We start from the raw sequence: 19472 nt of genomic DNA on the forward strand, positions 1-19472 counted from the left end.
AATCGTATTTCTCCCGATTTCATGCAGGTATATCTCGATGAAAGGTCGGTCAAGTTTGCATGGCAGGCTAGTAAGCACAGGGGCTCGCATCGTTGCTCACAATTAAACTGACAGTCATACATTTTATACTATATGTACGACTGATAGTTTCACTGTAAGCAATGATACGAGCCCCCTGTGGCTAGTAAGCAGCTACCCTATGCCGATACCGCATGGTGTCGGCGATTTCCAACGTTTTGATAAGCAAAACAAATATGTCCATACACCCCAATACAAATGTCCAAAGATCAAAAATCGCTATTTTGGGACTATTATGAATTCATTCAAGGACATTCTAAATTACATCATCGCCATACGTCAAGATTGTTAGCACATCAACACATTCAGAATTGGACTTCATTCAGAAAACCACTGGCATTCATTTGGAACACTACCCTTTTGGACTTGTCATAGAACATTTATGGACTATTTGTGATTTCATTCATAATGCTGAAAAGTATTTAAATTTTCACTTTGTATTCTTTATAAAAATAAATTAAGTGTCGGTTGATTTAGATTGGCTAAGATAGCATTAAGGTGTTTTTGTTTATATGAGCCAATATCACATTATTCTTTTCTTGGTTTAGATGGGCTAAGTTCACATTATGGTATATTGGTTTAGATGGGCTAAGTTCACATTAAGGTCTTTGGCTAAGTTTCCATTAAGATATTTGGTTTAGATTGGCTAAGTTTGCATTAAAGTGTATTGGCTTATATTGGCAAATTTCACATAGGAATTTGATTTAGATGGCCTAAGTTCACATTATAGTGTTCTGGCAAAAGACTGCTTGGTTTTGTTAGGCAATGAGAGTAGTCTTGCTCAATGGTACAATAAGGCAACCAGCTTGATAGAAATCTATCATGTTAACCATTGGACTGATGTACATTTTATCAGTGTAATTTAGAGTCTGTTCAAACCATTCCGAACACGCCATCTCTCTCCCTCCGTCTCTCTCTCATATATATATATATATATATATATATATATATATATATATATATATATATATATATATATACACATGAAAGAAATAGTATTTTCAATCTTTCTGATCTGTACTGATATTCTGGTTGAATTCTAAAAGTAAATTTAAATATATATAAGGAGTTTGCAAATTTTATAAAAGTCAGCTTGCCTAGCAAGTAGCAGGACAATATGATACAATGTAGAATTTAAGAAAATGTCATTATATGTATTGAAACGTTTGTTTCCTTTGTATCTGTTGATACCTAAAAACCATATCCCAATAATTAAAATTATCTAAGACTATATGTAAATAATACACGTATGTATGTACGTTTCTATGTATGTATGTATGTACACACACAAACGTATATATATATATATATATATATATATATATATATATATATATATATATATATATATATATATATATATATATATATATATATCACAAATGACACACACATATCTTAAAACACCCTCAGGGACCCAGGATATATATGATCCGTTTATACGAGATAAACTTGGTATAATTCAGTATGGTATAATTATCGAGTAAGATCAGTAGAGTTTTTGCCCTTGTTTGCAATCGTTATAGGATAACGCGTTAAAAATGAAATTACACAGAAGTACAATTAATGTTAATAGCTGATAAAGTTATGCGAGCTTTGTTGCATACTCTCTCTCTCTCTCTCTCTCTCTCTCTCTCTCTCGTGTGTCAGTATGATAAAGCAAGAAGAAAAAGGAAGAACAGTAAAGAACATATATAAAAAGGTTTATTGAAACAGCGTCTCATCGTGGTGTGGGCACCACGATGCATAGGGATAAATAAAAAAGCGAGTATTCCATTACTTTTCACTTCATTTGATATGCATCCATGTGACACAGAACGCTCTCGGTGAGTACAGGGAATCAGATGTACGTCACTGTGCGGGACTAGGTATAAAACATTTCTTGTATTTTTAATTGTAAATTTTTCGGGCATTTAAGTAGAAATTAAATTATTTCAGTTCTAGTGAGAACAACATTTCGACTGTAAAACATAATTTGTTGTCTTGATGCGTTTTCAAGACTCTTGGGCTGATTAGTCACACATCTCTTCAACGTTTCCGATGTACAAATGTTTGTGTGCAGTATAATATTAGTAACTAAAGTGTATACTGATTCAAAGTTCTAATCCAAAAGAAGCAAAACTGGCCTCAGATACTCATATTTGTCACTCATCCATTTTCTGACCCAGATAAGGGGAGAATTCCACGTTGAAATTGACTTAAAATGCAGGTTCAGGACATTATTGTTGTTGTTATTATTATTATTATTATTCCTCTTTCTGTCCTATCATTTGGTTAAAATAAGCGACACCGGCCTATAAGCTAACTTTAAAAATAGGATCTTATCAGATTTGCAAAGGATATCTTCTTGCAACTTGGAGAAGTTAACGTTGTGGAAATACAGAAAGTGGAAGCATGGAATATCTATCTAAACTTACTGTAATCAAAACAGAATTTTATAACCCAATTTATTTTGCCAATGGCCCATATTTGAAGTATTCGCTACAGGATGCCAATTTTCCCACTGGCAGACTGAGGTCCTGTTGTACAAGAAATCAATCAATCAATAAATTAATTAAAAAAATTCTCACAATTCATACATTCCATATTTATCAATCAATTAGTTTATAAGAAATACCACAAATAAGTATGCAAAATGAAAGACACTGATGGCATATTTTGCAACTCTTCGCTAGAGACTACACCAGGAATATATGAGAAGAAACTTGAAGGAAGTATTTCGAGGTGAAAGGAGGCAGCTTGTTGTGGTAGTAAAAGTAGAGGAAACTGGATAAATTGAACCGAATTTGTTAATAAGAAATACTGGTCATCTATGATCGCATATTCCAGTAGTAAGGATCGAAACCAAGAGCAGAGAAGTGCGAAGCAACATTTGCTATATTCAGGTCCTATACTTGATTTTTTTAGGATCCGAATTATTGAAGAAAGTTAAGGAAAAAGAGAAAATGAAAGTCTAGAAATTGCTCTATTTATTATTTATATTGAAGAAAGTAAATTTAGTTACAATAAAAGAAAGAAAGAAAAACTTCAACTGTTTTTAGTTATAAAAGAAAAAAAAAATTAGAGTCTACAGCACCCGGTATTCCCAGGCGGTCACCCATCCAAGTACTAACCGGGCCCGACGTTGCTTAACTTCGGTGATCGGACGAGAACCGGTGCTTTCAACGTGGTATGGCCGTAGACACAAGTGTGTGTAAATTTAAGACTTATATTCGCTACTCTCTTCACCGTTTCCGATGTACAGACGTTTACGTTTATGTGCCGTGTAAAATTAGTAATTAAAGTGTACTGATTAAAACTTATATAGATAAAACTGCCTTCATACATTATTCAGATTTGTCGTTCAGGCATTTTCGGACTCGGACATTAGTTGCTTAACCGCAGGTTTACACCTTCAAATGGACTTAAATAACAATGCATTTAAACGAAGAATCAGTTCATTTTTGTTGTTTTTGGGCATTATCATTATTATTATTATTATTTATCTTGTATCAACTGACTAATTCAATAGGTAAATAATCGACATCAGCCTATGAGCTACCTTTAAAGACGGACTCGAATCTGATTTGAAACGGATATCGTCTTGCAGCTCGGAAACGTTAAAGTTGTGGAAACACAGAAAGTGCAAGGAAGTGGAAGCAGGGAACATCCATCCAAACTTACTGTAATCAAAACAGAGATTTATACACCAATTTATTTTGTCAATGACCCATATTCGAAGTATTCGCTAAGGGATGCTAAGTTTCACACTGATAGACTGGTGCCCTGCTAAAAAACAGGTAAATAAAATAATTAAAAATAATACATTCCAAATATATCTATCAATTAGTGAATAAGAAATACCACAGACAAGTATCCAAAATGAAAGACATCGATTGCATACGTTGCAATTATTCGCTACATGCTGAATCCGAAATATCAGAAGAAATTTGGAGGATCTGGACGGCATACGAGGCGGCCCATTTCGATCCTGGAGGTAGAGGAAACTGAAAAATTTGCACCAGATTTGTGAACAAAAGAAATATTGGCCATATATGATCGCATATCATCACAGTGAGGATGGAACCCAAAAAAAAATTAAAAAATGCCTACAACACCCGGTATTCCCAGGCGGTCACCTATCCAAGTACTAACCGGGCCCGACGTTGCTTAACTTCGGTGATCGGACGAGAACCGGTGTTTTCAACGTGGTATGGCCGTAGACATTTGTACGTACAAATTTAAGACTAATATAGGTTGTCTCTTCGTCGTTACATACACTACACACATACATATATTAGACACACACACAGATATATATATATATATATATATATATATATATATATATATATATATATATATATATATATATATATATATATATTAGAGACAGGGGAGAGCTCATCTTACGACAATACATCCCTTCAGTTTCAATCTGTAAGGAAGCAAGAGCTTATTTGATCGCCGATGTCACTGACATGTAGGTTGCCATATTTGTGCAGTCATTTGAATAGTAATACAATGGCGAGTTCCGTGTCAAATTTCATCAAGGTTGTCGTTTTCTTTCGTCAGTCAGCTTCATTAACGACAAATGATGTTATACTCGCAATTATTTCTGAGAAAATAAATCGTATTTCTCCCGATTTCATGCAGGTATATCTCGATGAAAGGTCGGTCAAGTTTGCATGGCAGGCTAGTAAGCACAGGGGCTCGCATCGTTGCTCACAATTAAACTGACAGTCATACATTTTATACTATATGTACGACTGATAGTTTCACTGTAAGCAATGATACGAGCCCCCTGTGGCTAGTAAGCAGCTACCCTATGCCGATACCGCATGGTGTCGGCGATTTCCAACGTTTTGATAAGCAAAACAAATATGTCCATACACCCCAATACAAATGTCCAAAGATCAAAAATCGCTATTTTGGGACTATTATGAATTCATTCAAGGACATTCTAAATTACATCATCGCCATACGTCAAGATTGTTAGCACATCAACACATTCAGAATTGGACTTCATTCAGAAAACCACTGGCATTCATTTGGAACACTACCCTTTTGGACTTGTCATAGAACATTTATGGACTATTTGTGATTTCATTCATAATGCTGAAAAGTATTTAAATTTTCACTTTGTATTCTTTATAAAAATAAATTAAGTCGGTTGATTTAGATTGGCTAAGATAGCATTAAGGTGTTTTTGTTTATATGAGCCAATATCACATTATTCTTTTCTTGGTTTAGATGGGCTAAGTTCACATTATGGTATATTGGTTTAGATGGGCTAAGTTCACATTAAGGTCTTTGGCTAAGTTTCCATTAAGATATTTGGTTTAGATTGGCTAAGTTTGCATTAAAGTGTATTGGCTTATATTGGCAAATTTCACATAGGAATTTGATTTAGATGGCCTAAGTTCACATTATAGTGTTCTGGCAAAAGACTGCTTGGTTTTGTTAGGCAATGAGAGTAGTCTTGCTCAATGGTACAATAAGGCAACCAGCTTGATAGAAATCTATCATGTTAACCATTGGACTGATGTACATTTTATCAGTGTAATTTAGAGTCTGTTTAAACCATTCCGAACACGCCATCTCTCTCCCTCCCTCTCTCTCTCATATATATATATATATATATATATATATATATATATATATATATATATATATATATATATATATATATATATATATACACATGAAAGAAATAGTATTTTCAATCTTTCTGATCTGTACTGATATTCTGGTTGAATTCTAAAAGTAAATTTAAATATATATAAGGAGTTTGCAAATTTTATAAAAGTCAGCTTGCCTAGCAAGTAGCAGGACAATATGATACAATGTAGAATTTAAGAAAATGTCATTATATGTATTGAAACGTTTGTTTCCTTTGTATCTGTTGATACCTAAAAACCATATCCCAATAATTAAAATTATCTAAGACTATATGTAAATAATACACGTATGTATGTACGTTTCTATGTATGTATGTATGTACACACACAAACGTATATATATATATATATATATATATATATATATATATATATATATATATATATATATATATCACAAATGACACACACATATCTTAAAACACCCTCAGGGACCCAGGATATATATGATCCGTTTATACGAGATAAACTTGGTATAATTCAGTATGGTATAATTATCGAGTAAGATCAGTAGAGTTTTTGCCCTTGTTTGCAATCGTTATAGGATAACGCGTTAAAAATGAAATTACACAGAAGTACAATTAATGTTAATAGCTGATAAAGTTATGCGAGCTTTGTTGCATACTCTCTCTCTCTCTCTCTCTCTCTCTCTCGTGTGTCAGTATGATAAAGCAAGAAGAAAAAGGAAGAACAGTAAAGAACATATATAAAAAGGTTTATTGAAACAGCGTCTCATCGTGGTGTGGGCACCACGATGCATAGGGATAAATAAAAAAGCGAGTATTCCATTACTTTTCACTTCATTTGATATGCATCCATGTGACACAGAACGCTCTCGGTGAGTACAGGGAATCAGATGTACGTCACTGTGCGGGACTAGGTATAAAACATTTCTTGTATTTTTAATTGTAAATTTTTCGGGCATTTAAGTAGAAATTAAATTATTTCAGTTCTAGTGAGAACAACATTTCGACTGTAAAACATAATTTGTTGTCTTGATGCGTTTTCAAGACTCTTGGGCTGATTAGTCACACATCTCTTCAACGTTTCCGATGTACAAATGTTTGTGTGCAGTATAATATTAGTAACTAAAGTGTATACTGATTCAAAGTTCTAATCCAAAAGAAGCAAAACTGGCCTCAGATACTCATATTTGTCACTCATCCATTTTCTGACCCAGATAAGGGGAGAATTCCACGTTGAAATTGACTTAAAATGCAGGTTCAGGACATTATTGTTGTTGTTATTATTATTATTATTATTCCTCTTTCTGTCCTATCATTTGGTTAAAATAAGCGACACCGGCCTATAAGCTAACTTTAAAAATAGGATCTTATCAGATTTGCAAAGGATATCTTCTTGCAACTTGGAGAAGTTAACGTTGTGGAAATACAGAAAGTGGAAGCATGGAATATCTATCTAAACTTACTGTAATCAAAACAGAATTTTATAACCCAATTTATTTTGCCAATGGCCCATATTTGAAGTATTCGCTACAGGATGCCAATTTTCCCACTGGCAGACTGAGGTCCTGTTGTACAAGAAATCAATCAATCAATAAATTAATTAAAAAAATTCTCACAATTCATACATTCCATATTTATCAATCAATTAGTTTATAAGAAATACCACAAATAAGTATGCAAAATGAAAGACACTGATGGCATATTTTGCAACTCTTCGCTAGAGACTACACCAGGAATATATGAGAAGAAACTTGAAGGAAGTATTTCGAGGTGAAAGGAGGCAGCTTGTTGTGGTAGTAAAAGTAGAGGAAACTGGATAAATTGAACCGAATTTGTTAATAAGAAATACTGGTCATCTATGATCGCATATTCCAGTAGTAAGGATCGAAACCAAGAGCAGAGAAGTGCGAAGCAACATTTGCTATATTCAGGTCCTATACTTGATTTTTTTAGGATCCGAATTATTGAAGAAAGTTAAGGAAAAAGAGAAAATGAAAGTCTAGAAATTGCTCTATTTATTATTTATATTGAAGAAAGTAAATTTAGTTACAATAAAAGAAAGAAAGAAAAACTTCAACTGTTTTTAGTTATAAAAGAAAAAAAAAAATTAGAGTCTACAGCACCCGGTATTCCCAGGCGGTCACCCATCCAAGTACTAACCGGGCCCGACGTTGCTTAACTTCGGTGATCGGACGAGAACCGGTGCTTTCAACGTGGTATGGCCGTAGACACAAGTGTGTGTAAATTTAAGACTTATATTCGCTACTCTCTTCACCGTTTCCGATGTACAGACGTTTACGTTTATGTGCCGTGTAAAATTAGTAATTAAAGTGTACTGATTAAAACTTATATAGATAAAACTGCCTTCATACATTATTCAGATTTGTCGTTCAGGCATTTTCGGACTCGGACATTAGTTGCTTAACCGCAGGTTTACACCTTCAAATGGACTTAAATAACAATGCATTTAAACGAAGAATCAGTTCATTTTTGTTGTTTTTGGGCATTATCATTATTATTATTATTATTTATCTTGTATCAACTGACTAATTCAATAGGTAAATAATCGACATCAGCCTATGAGCTACCTTTAAAGACGGACTCGAATCTGATTTGAAACGGATATCGTCTTGCAGCTCGGAAACGTTAAAGTTGTGGAAACACAGAAAGTGCAAGGAAGTGGAAGCAGGGAACATCCATCCAAACTTACTGTAATCAAAACAGAGATTTATACACCAATTTATTTTGTCAATGACCCATATTCGAAGTATTCGCTAAGGGATGCTAAGTTTCACACTGATAGACTGGTGCCCTGCTAAAAAACAGGTAAATAAAATAATTAAAAATAATACATTCCAAATATATCTATCAATTAGTGAATAAGAAATACCACAGACAAGTATCCAAAATGAAAGACATCGATTGCATACGTTGCAATTATTCGCTACATGCTGAATCCGAAATATCAGAAGAAATTTGGAGGATCTGGACGGCATACGAGGCGGCCCATTTCGATCCTGGAGGTAGAGGAAACTGAAAAATTTGCACCAGATTTGTGAACAAAAGAAATATTGGCCATATATGATCGCATATCATCACAGTGAGGATGGAACCCAAAAAAAAATTAAAAAATGCCTACAACACCCGGTATTCCCAGGCGGTCACCCATCCAAGTACTAACCGGGCCCGACGTTGCTTAACTTCGGTGATCGGACGAGAACCGGTGTTTTCAACGTGGTATGGCCGTAGACATTTGTACGTACAAATTTAAGACTAATATAGGTTGTCTCTTCGTCGTTACATACACTACACACATACATATATTAGACACACACACAGATATATATATATATATATATATATTAGAGACAGGGGAGAGCTCATCTTACGACAATACATCCCTTCAGTTTCAATCTGTAAGGAAGCAAGAGCTTATTTGATCGCCGATGTCACTGACATGTAGGTTGCCATATTTGTGCAGTCATTTGAATAGTAATACAATGGCGAGTTCCGTGTCAAATTTCATCAAGGTTGTCGTTTTCTTTCGTCAGTCAGCTTCATTAACGACAAATGATGTTATACTCGCAATTATTTCTGAGAAAATAAATCGTATTTCTCCCGATTTCATGCAGGTATATCTCGATGAAAGGTCGGTCAAGTTTGCATGGCAGGCTAGTAAGCACAGGGGCTCGCATCGTTGCTCACAATTAAACTGACAGTCATACATTTTATACTATATGTACGACTGATAGTTTCACTGTAAGCAATGATACGAGCCCCCTGTGGCTAGTAAGCAGCTACCCTATGCCGATACCGCATGGTGTCGGCGATTTCCAACGTTTTGATAAGCAAAACAAATATGTCCATACACCCCAATACAAATGTCCAAAGATCAAAAATCGCTATTTTGGGACTATTATGAATTCATTCAAGGACATTCTAAATTACATCATCGCCATACGTCAAGATTGTTAGCACATCAACACATTCAGAATTGGACTTCATTCAGAAAACCACTGGCATTCATTTGGAACACTACCCTTTTGGACTTGTCATAGAACATTTATGGACTATTTGTGATTTCATTCATAATGCTGAAAAGTATTTAAATTTTCACTTTGTATTCTTTATAAAAATAAATTAAGTCGGTTGATTTAGATTGGCTAAGATAGCATTAAGGTGTTTTTGTTTATATGAGCCAATATCACATTATTCTTTTCTTGGTTTAGATGGGCTAAGTTCACATTATGGTATATTGGTTTAGATGGGCTAAGTTCACATTAAGGTCTTTGGCTAAGTTTCCATTAAGATATTTGGTTTAGATTGGCTAAGTTTGCATTAAAGTGTATAGGCTTATATTGGCAAATTTCACATAGGAATTTGATTTAGATGGCCTAAGTTCACATTATAGTGTTCTGGCAAAAGACTGCTTGGTTTTGTTAGGCAATGAGAGTAGTCTTGCTCAATGGTACAATAAGGCAACCAGCTTGATAGAAATCTATCATGTTAACCATTGGACTGATGTACATTTTATCAGTGTAATTTAGAGTCTGTTTAAACCATTCCGAACACGCCATCTCTCTCCCTCCCTCTCTCTCTCATATATATATATATATATATATATATATATATATATATATATATATATATATATATATATATATATATATATATATATATATATATATACACATGAAAGAAATAGTATTTTCAATCTTTCTGATCTGTACTGATATTCTGGTTGAATTCTAAAAGTAAATTTAAATATATATAAGGAGTTTGCAAATTTTATAAAAGTCAGCTTGCCTAGCAAGTAGCAGGACAATATGATACAATGTAGAATTTAAGAAAATGTCATTATATGTATTGAAACATTTGTTTCCTTTGTATCTGTTGATACCTAAAAACCATATCCCAATAATTAAAATTATCTAAGACTATATGTAAATAATACACGTATGTATGTACGTTTCTATGTATGTATGTATGTACACACACAAACGTATATATATATATATATATATATATATATATATATATATATATATATATATATATATATATATATATATATATATATATATCACAAATGACACACACATATCTTAAAACACCCTCAGGGACCCAGGATATATATGATCCGTTTATACGAGATAAACTTGGTATAATTCAGTATGGTATAATTATCGAGTAAGATCAGTAGAGTTTTTGCCCTTGTTTGCAATCGTTATAGGATAACGCGTTAAAAATGAAATTACACAGAAGTACAATTAATGTTAATAGCTGATAAAGTTATGCGAGCTTTGTTGCATACTCTCTCTCTCTCTCTCTCTCTCTCTCTCTCTCTCGTGTGTCAGTATGATAAAGCAAGAAGAAAAAGGAAGAACAGTAAAGAACATATATAAAAAGGTTTATTGAAACAGCGTCTCATCGTGGTGTGGGCACCACGATGCATAGGGATAAATAAAAAAGCGAGTATTCCATTACTTTTCACTTCATTTGATATGCATCCATGTGACACAGAACGCTCTCGGTGAGTACAGGGAATCAGATGTACGTCACTGTGCGGGACTAGGTATAAAACATTTCTTGTATTTTTAATTGTAAATTTTTCGGGCATTTAAGTAGAAATTAAATTATTTCAGTTCTAGTGAGAACAACATTTCGACTGTAAAACATAATTTGTTGTCTTGATGCGTTTTCAAGACTCTTGGGCTGATTAGTCACACATCTCTTCAACGTTTCCGATGTACAAATGTTTGTGTGCAGTATAATATTAGTAACTAAAGTGTATACTGATTCAAAGTTCTAATCCAAAAGAAGCAAAACTGGCCTCAGATACTCATATTTGTCACTCATCCATTTTCTGACCCAGATAAGGGGAGAATTCCACGTTGAAATTGACTTAAAATGCAGGTTCAGGACATTATTGTTGTTGTTATTATTATTATTATTATTCCTCTTTCTGTCCTATCATTTGGTTAAAATAAGCGACACCGGCCTATAAGCTAACTTTAAAAATAGGATCTTATCAGATTTGCAAAGGATATCTTCTTGCAACTTGGAGAAGTTAACGTTGTGGAAATACAGAAAGTGGAAGCATGGAATATCTATCTAAACTTACTGTAATCAAAACAGAATTTTATAACCCAATTTATTTTGCCAATGGCCCATATTTGAAGTATTCGCTACAGGATGCCAATTTTCCCACTGGCAGACTGAGGTCCTGTTGTACAAGAAATCAATCAATCAATAAATTAATTAAAAAAATTCTCACAATTCATACATTCCATATTTATCAATCAATTAGTTTATAAGAAATACCACAAATAAATATGCAAAATGAAAGACACTGATGGCATATTTTGCAACTCTTCGCTAGAGACTACACCAGGAATATATGAGAAGAAACTTGAAGGAAGTATTTCGAGGTGAAAGGAGGCAGCTTGTTGTGGTAGTAAAAGTAGAGGAAACTGGATAAATTGAACCGAATTTGTTAATAAGAAATACTGGTCATCTATGATCGCATATTCCAGTAGTAAGGATCGAAACCAAGAGCAGAGAAGTGCGAAGCAACATTTGCTATATTCAGGTCCTATACTTGATTTTTTTAGGATCCGAATTATTGAAGAAAGTTAAGGAAAAAGAGAAAATGAAAGTCTAGAAATTGCTCTATTTATTATTTATATTGAAGAAAGTAAATTTAGTTACAATAAAAGAAAGAAAGAAAAACTTCAACTGTTTTTAGTTATAAAAGAAAAAAAAAATTAGAGTCTACAGCACCCGGTATTCCCAGGCGGTCACCCATCCAAGTACTAACCGGGCCCGACGTTGCTTAACTTCGGTGATCGGACGAGAACCGGTGCTTTCAACGTGGTATGGCCGTAGACACAAGTGTGTGTAAATTTAAGACTTATATTCGCTACTCTCTTCACCGTTTCCGATGTACAGACGTTTACGTTTATGTGCCGTGTAAAATTAGTAATTAAAGTGTACTGATTAAAACTTATATAGATAAAACTGCCTTCATACATTATTCAGATTTGTCGTTCAGGCATTTTCGGACTCGGACATTAGTTGCTTAACCGCAGGTTTACACCTTCAAATGGACTTAAATAACAATGCATTTAAACGAAGAATCAGTTCATTTTTGTTGTTTTTGGGCATTATCATTATTATTATTATTATTTATCTTGTATCAACTGACTAATTCAATAGGTAAATAATCGACATCAGCCTATGAGCTACCTTTAAAGACGGACTCGAATCTGATTTGAAACGGATATCGTCTTGCAGCTCGGAAACGTTAAAGTTGTGGAAACACAGAAAGTGCAAGGAAGTGGAAGCAGGGAACATCCATCCAAACTTACTGTAATCAAAACAGAGATTTATACACCAATTTATTTTGTCAATGACCCATATTCGAAGTATTCGCTAAGGGATGCTAAGTTTCACACTGATAGACTGGTGCCCTGCTAAAAAACAGGTAAATAAAATAATTAAAAATAATACATTCCAAATATATCTATCAATTAGTGAATAAGAAATACCACAGACAAGTATCCAAAATGAAAGACATCGATTGCATACGTTGCAATTATTCGCTACATGCTGAATCCGAAATATCAGAAGAAATTTGGAGGATCTGGACGGCATACGAGGCGGCCCATTTCGATCCTGGAGGTAGAGGAAACTGAAAAATTTGCACCAGATTTGTGAACAAAAGAAATATTGGCCATATATGATCGCATATCATCACAGTGAGGATGGAACCCAAAAAAAAATTAAAAAATGCCTACAACACCCGGTATTCCCAGGCGGTCACCCATCCAAGTACTAACCGGGCCCGACGTTGCTTAACTTCGGTGATCGGACGAGAACCGGTGTTTTCAACGTGGTATGGCCGTAGACATTTGTACGTACAAATTTAAGACTAATATAGGTTGTCTCTTCGTCGTTACATACACTACACACATACATATATTAGACACACACACAGATATATATATATATATATATATATATATATATATATATATATATATATATATATATATATATATATATATATATTAGAGACAGGGGAGAGCTCATCTTACGACAATACATCCCTTCAGTTTCAATCTGTAAGGAAGCAAGAGCTTATTTGATCGCCGATGTCACTGACATGTAGGTTGCCATATTTGTGCAGTCATTTGAATAGTAATACAATGGCGAGTTCCGTGTCAAATTTCATCAAGGTTGTCGTTTTCTTTCGTCAGTCAGCTTCATTAACGACAAATGATGTTATACTCGCAATTATTTCTGAGAAAATAAATCGTATTTCTCCCGATTTCATGCAGGTATATCTCGATGAAAGGTCGGTCAAGTTTGCATGGCAGGCTAGTAAGCACAGGGGCTCGCATCGTTGCTCACAATTAAACTGACAGTCATACATTTTATACTATATGTACGACTGATAGTTTCACTGTAAGCAATGATACGAGCCCCCTGTGGCTAGTAAGCAGCTACCCTATGCCGATACCGCATGGTGTCGGCGATTTCCAACGTTTTGATAAGCAAAACAAATATGTCCATACACCCCAATACAAATGTCCAAAGATCAAAAATCGCTATTTTGGGACTATTATGAATTCATTCAAGGACATTCTAAATTACATCATCGCCATACGTCAAGATTGTTAGCACATCAACACATTCAGAATTGGACTTCATTCAGAAAACCACTGGCATTCATTTGGAACACTACCCTTTTGGACTTGTCATAGAACATTTATGGACTATTTGTGATTTCATTCATAATGCTGAAAAGTATTTAAATTTTCACTTTGTATTCTTTATAAAAATAAATTAAGTCGGTTGATTTAGATTGGCTAAGATAGCATTAAGGTGTTTTTGTTTATATGAGCCAATATCACATTATTCTTTTCTTGGTTTAGATGGGCTAAGTTCACATTATGGTATATTGGTTTAGATGGGCTAAGTTCACATTAAGGTCTTTGGCTAAGTTTCCATTAAGATATTTGGTTTAGATTGGCTAAGTTTGCATTAAAGTGTATTGGCTTATATTGGCAAATTTCACATAGGAATTTGATTTAGATGGCCTAAGTTCACATTATAGTGTTCTGGCAAAAGACTGCTTGGTTTTGTTAGGCAATGAGAGTAGTCTTGCTCAATGGTACAATAAGGCAACCAGCTTGATAGAAATCTATCATGTTAACCATTGGACTGATGTACATTTTATCAGTGTAATTTAGAGTCTGTTCAAACCATTCCGAACACGCCATCTCTCTCCCTCCGTCTCTCTCTCATATATATATATATATATATATATATATATATATATATATATATATATATATATATATATATATATATATATATATATATATATACACATGAAAGAAATAGTATTTTCAATCTTTCTGATCTGTACTGATATTCTGGTTGAATTCTAAAAGTAAATTTAAATATATATAAGGAGTTTGCAAATTTTATAAAAGTCAGCTTGCCTAGCAAGTAGCAGGACAATATGATACAATGTAGAATTTAAGAAAATGTCATTATATGTATTGAAACGTTTGTTTCCTTTGTATCTGTTGATACCTAAAAACCATATCCCAATAATTAAAATTATCTAAGACTATATGTAAATAATACACGTATGTATGTACGTTTCTATGTATGTATGTATGTACACACACAAACGTATATATATATATATATATATATATATATATATATATATATATATATATATATATATATATATATATCACAAATGACACACACATATCTTAAAACACCCTCAGGGACCCAGGATATATATGATCCGTTTATACGAGATAAACTTGGTATAATTCAGTATGGTATAATTATCGAGTAAGATCAGTAGAGTTTTTGCCCTTGTTTGCAATCGTTATAGGATAACGCGTTAAAAATGAAATTACACAGAAGTACAATTAATGTTAATAGCTGATAAAGTTATGCGAGCTTTGTTGCATACTCTCTCTCTCTCTCTCTCTCTCTCTCTCTCTCTCTCTCTCGTGTGTCAGTATGATAAAGCAAGAAGAAAAAGGAAGAACAGTAAAGAACATATATAAAAAGGTTTATTGAAACAGCGTCTCATCGTGGTGTGGGCACCACGATGCATAGGGATAAATAAAAAAGCGAGTATTCCATTACTTTTCACTTCATTTGATATGCATCCATGTGACACAGAACGCTCTCGGTGAGTACAGGGAATCAGATGTACGTCACTGTGCGGGACTAGGTATAAAACATTTCTTGTATTTTTAATTGTAAATTTTTCGGGCATTTAAGTAGAAATTAAATTATTTCAGTTCTAGTGAGAACAACATTTCGACTGTAAAACATAATTTGTTGTCTTGATGCGTTTTCAAGACTCTTGGGCTGATTAGTCACACATCTCTTCAACGTTTCCGATGTACAAATGTTTGTGTGCAGTATAATATTAGTAACTAAAGTGTATACTGATTCAAAGTTCTAATCCAAAAGAAGCAAAACTGGCCTCAGATACTCATATTTGTCACTCATCCATTTTCTGACCCAGATAAGGGGAGAATTCCACGTTGAAATTGACTTAAAATGCAGGTTCAGGACATTATTGTTGTTGTTATTATTATTATTATTATTCCTCTTTCTGTCCTATCATTTGGTTAAAATAAGCGACACCGGCCTATAAGCTAACTTTAAAAATAGGATCTTATCAGATTTGCAAAGGATATCTTCTTGCAACTTGGAGAAGTTAACGTTGTGGAAATACAGAAAGTGGAAGCATGGAATATCTATCTAAACTTACTGTAATCAAAACAGAATTTTATAACCCAATTTATTTTGCCAATGGCCCATATTTGAAGTATTCGCTACAGGATGCCAATTTTCCCACTGGCAGACTGAGGTCCTGTTGTACAAGAAATCAATCAATCAATAAATTAATTAAAAAAATTCTCACAATTCATACATTCCATATTTATCAATCAATTAGTTTATAAGAAATACCACAAATAAATATGCAAAATGAAAGACACTGATGGCATATTTTGCAACTCTTCGCTAGAGACTACACCAGGAATATATGAGAAGAAACTTGAAGGAAGTATTTCGAGGTGAAAGGAGGCAGCTTGTTGTGGTAGTAAAAGTAGAGGAAACTGGATAAATTGAACCGAATTTGTTAATAAGAAATACTGGTCATCTATGATCGCATATTCCAGTAGTAAGGATCGAAACCAAGAGCAGAGAAGTGCGAAGCAACATTTGCTATATTCAGGTCCTATACTTGATTTTTTTAGGATCCGAATTATTGAAGAAAGTTAAGGAAAAAGAGAAAATGAAAGTCTAGAAATTGCTCTATTTATTATTTATATTGAAGAAAGTAAATTTAGTTACAATAAAAGAAAGAAAGAAAAACTTCAACTGTTTTTAGTTATAAAAGAAAAAAAAAATTAGAGTCTACTGCACCCGGTATTCCCAGGCGGTCACCCATCCAAGTACTAACCGGGCCCGACGTTGCTTAACTTCGGTGATCGGACGAGAACCGGTGCTTTCAACGTGGTATGGCCGTAGACACAAGTGTGTGTAAATTTAAGACTTATATTCGCTACTCTCTTCACCGTTTCCGATGTACAGACGTTTACGTTTATGTGCCGTGTAAAATTAGTAATTAAAGTGTACTGATTAAAACTTATATAGATAAAACTGCCTTCATACATTATTCAGATTTGTCGTTCAGGCATTTTCGGACTCGGACATTAGTTGCTTAACCGCAGGTTTACACCTTCAAATGGACTTAAATAACAATGCATTTAAACGAAGAATCAGTTCATTTTTGTTGTTTTTGGGCATTATCATTATTATTATTATTATTTATCTTGTATCAACTGACTAATTCAATAGGTAAATAATCGACATCAGCCTATGAGCTACCTTTAAAGACGGACTCGAATCTGATTTGAAACGGATATCGTCTTGCAGCTCGGAAACGTTAAAGTTGTGGAAACACAGAAAGTGCAAGGAAGTGGAAGCAGGGAACATCCATCCAAACTTACTGTAATCAAAACAGAGATTTATACACCAATTTATTTTGTCAATGACCCATATTCGAAGTATTCGCTAAGGGATGCTAAGTTTCACACTGATAGACTGGTGCCCTGCTAAAAAACAGGTAAATAAAATAATTAAAAATAATACATTCCAAATATATCTATCAATTAGTGAATAAGAAATACCACAGACAAGTATCCAAAATGAAAGACATCGATTGCATACGTTGCAATTATTCGCTACATGCTGAATCCGAAATATCAGAAGAAATTTGGAGGATCTGGACGGCATACGAGGCGGCCCATTTCGATCCTGGAGGTAGAGGAAACTGAAAAATTTGCACCAGATTTGTGAACAAAAGAAATATTGGCCATATATGATCGCATATCATCACAGTGAGGATGGAACCCAAAAAAAAATTAAAAAATGCCTACAACACCCGGTATTCCCAGGCGGTCACCCATCCAAGTACTAACCGGGCCCGACGTTGCTTAACTTCGGTGATCGGACGAGAACCGGTGTTTTCAACGTGGTATGGCCGTAGACATTTGTACGTACAAATTTAAGACTAATATAGGTTGTCTCTTCGTCGTTACATACACTACACACATACATATATTAGACACACACACAGATATATATATATATATATATATATATATATATATATATATATATATATATATATATATATATATATATATATATATTAGAGACAGGGGAGAGCTCATCTTACGACAATACATCCCTTCAGTTTCAATCTGTAAGGAAGCAAGAGCTTATTTGATCGCCGATGTCACTGACATGTAGGTTGCCATATTTGTGCAGTCATTTGAATAGTAATACAATGGCGAGTTCCGTGTCAAATTTCATCAAGGTTGTCGTTTTCTTTCGTCAGTCAGCTTCATTAACGACAAATGATGTTATACTCGCAATTATTTCTGAGAAAATAAATCGTATTTCTCCCGATTTCATGCAGGTATATCTCGATGAAAGGTCGGTCAAGTTTGCATGGCAGGCTAGTAAGCACAGGGGCTCGCATCGTTGCTCACAATTAAACTGACAGTCATACATTTTATACTATATGTACGACTGATAGTTTCACTGTAAGCAATGATACGAGCCCCCTGTGGCTAGTAAGCAGCTACCCTATGCCGATACCGCATGGTGTCGGCGATTTCCAACGTTTTGATAAGCAAAACAAATATGTCCATACACCCCAATACAAATGTCCAAAGATCAAAAATCGCTATTTTGGGACTATTATGAATTCATTCAAGGACATTCTAAATTACATCATCGCCATACGTCAAGATTGTTAGCACATCAACACATTCAGAATTGGACTTCATTCAGAAAACCACTGGCATTCATTTGGAACACTACCCTTTTGGACTTGTCATAGAACATTTATGGACTATTTGTGATTTCATTCATAATGCTGAAAAGTATTTAAATTTTCACTTTGTATTCTTTATAAAAATAAATTAAGTCGGTTGATTTAGATTGGCTAAGATAGCATTAAGGTGTTTTTGTTTATATGAGCCAATATCACATTATTCTTTTCTTGGTTTAGATGGGCTAAGTTCACATTATGGTATATTGGTTTAGATGGGCTAAGTTCACATTAAGGTCTTTGGCTAAGTTTCCATTAAGATATTTGGTTTAGATTGGCTAAGTTTGCATTAAAGTGTATTGGCTTATA

General features: G+C 34.0%; 8 non-coding genes across 8 annotated transcripts; all 8 read right to left on the reverse strand.

Moving 5' to 3' along the window:
• Window positions 1-3142: 3142 nt before the first annotated feature.
• Window positions 3143-3261, reverse strand: LOC149788363 (5S ribosomal RNA). The gene has a single exon (XR_016424592.1). It is a non-coding gene; the product is annotated as a 5S ribosomal RNA (ribosomal RNA).
• A 902-nt stretch (window positions 3262-4163) lies between these two features.
• Window positions 4164-4282, reverse strand: LOC149788364 (5S ribosomal RNA). The gene has a single exon (XR_016424797.1). It is a non-coding gene; the product is annotated as a 5S ribosomal RNA (ribosomal RNA).
• Window positions 4283-7815: 3533 nt separating this feature from the next.
• Window positions 7816-7934, reverse strand: LOC149788365 (5S ribosomal RNA). Its single transcript, XR_016424593.1, has one exon. It is a non-coding gene; the product is annotated as a 5S ribosomal RNA (ribosomal RNA).
• Window positions 7935-8836: 902 nt separating this feature from the next.
• LOC149788366 (5S ribosomal RNA) lies at window positions 8837-8955 on the reverse strand. The gene has a single exon (XR_016424727.1). It is a non-coding gene; the product is annotated as a 5S ribosomal RNA (ribosomal RNA).
• Window positions 8956-12475: 3520 nt separating this feature from the next.
• Window positions 12476-12594, reverse strand: LOC149788367 (5S ribosomal RNA). The gene has a single exon (XR_016424594.1). It is a non-coding gene; the product is annotated as a 5S ribosomal RNA (ribosomal RNA).
• A 902-nt stretch (window positions 12595-13496) lies between these two features.
• LOC149788368 (5S ribosomal RNA) lies at window positions 13497-13615 on the reverse strand. The gene has a single exon (XR_016424728.1). It is a non-coding gene; the product is annotated as a 5S ribosomal RNA (ribosomal RNA).
• Window positions 13616-17173: 3558 nt separating this feature from the next.
• LOC149788369 (5S ribosomal RNA) lies at window positions 17174-17292 on the reverse strand. The gene has a single exon (XR_016424749.1). It is a non-coding gene; the product is annotated as a 5S ribosomal RNA (ribosomal RNA).
• Window positions 17293-18194: 902 nt separating this feature from the next.
• On the reverse strand, window positions 18195-18313 carry LOC149788370 (5S ribosomal RNA). Its single transcript, XR_016424729.1, has one exon. It is a non-coding gene; the product is annotated as a 5S ribosomal RNA (ribosomal RNA).
• Window positions 18314-19472: the final 1159 nt, after the last annotated feature.

This window comes from Sinohyriopsis cumingii, chromosome 11 (assembly GCF_028554795.1).
Source record: "Sinohyriopsis cumingii isolate HCF-2022 chromosome 11, ASM2855479v2, whole genome shotgun sequence".
NCBI lineage: Eukaryota > Metazoa > Mollusca > Bivalvia > Unionida > Unionidae > Sinohyriopsis > Sinohyriopsis cumingii.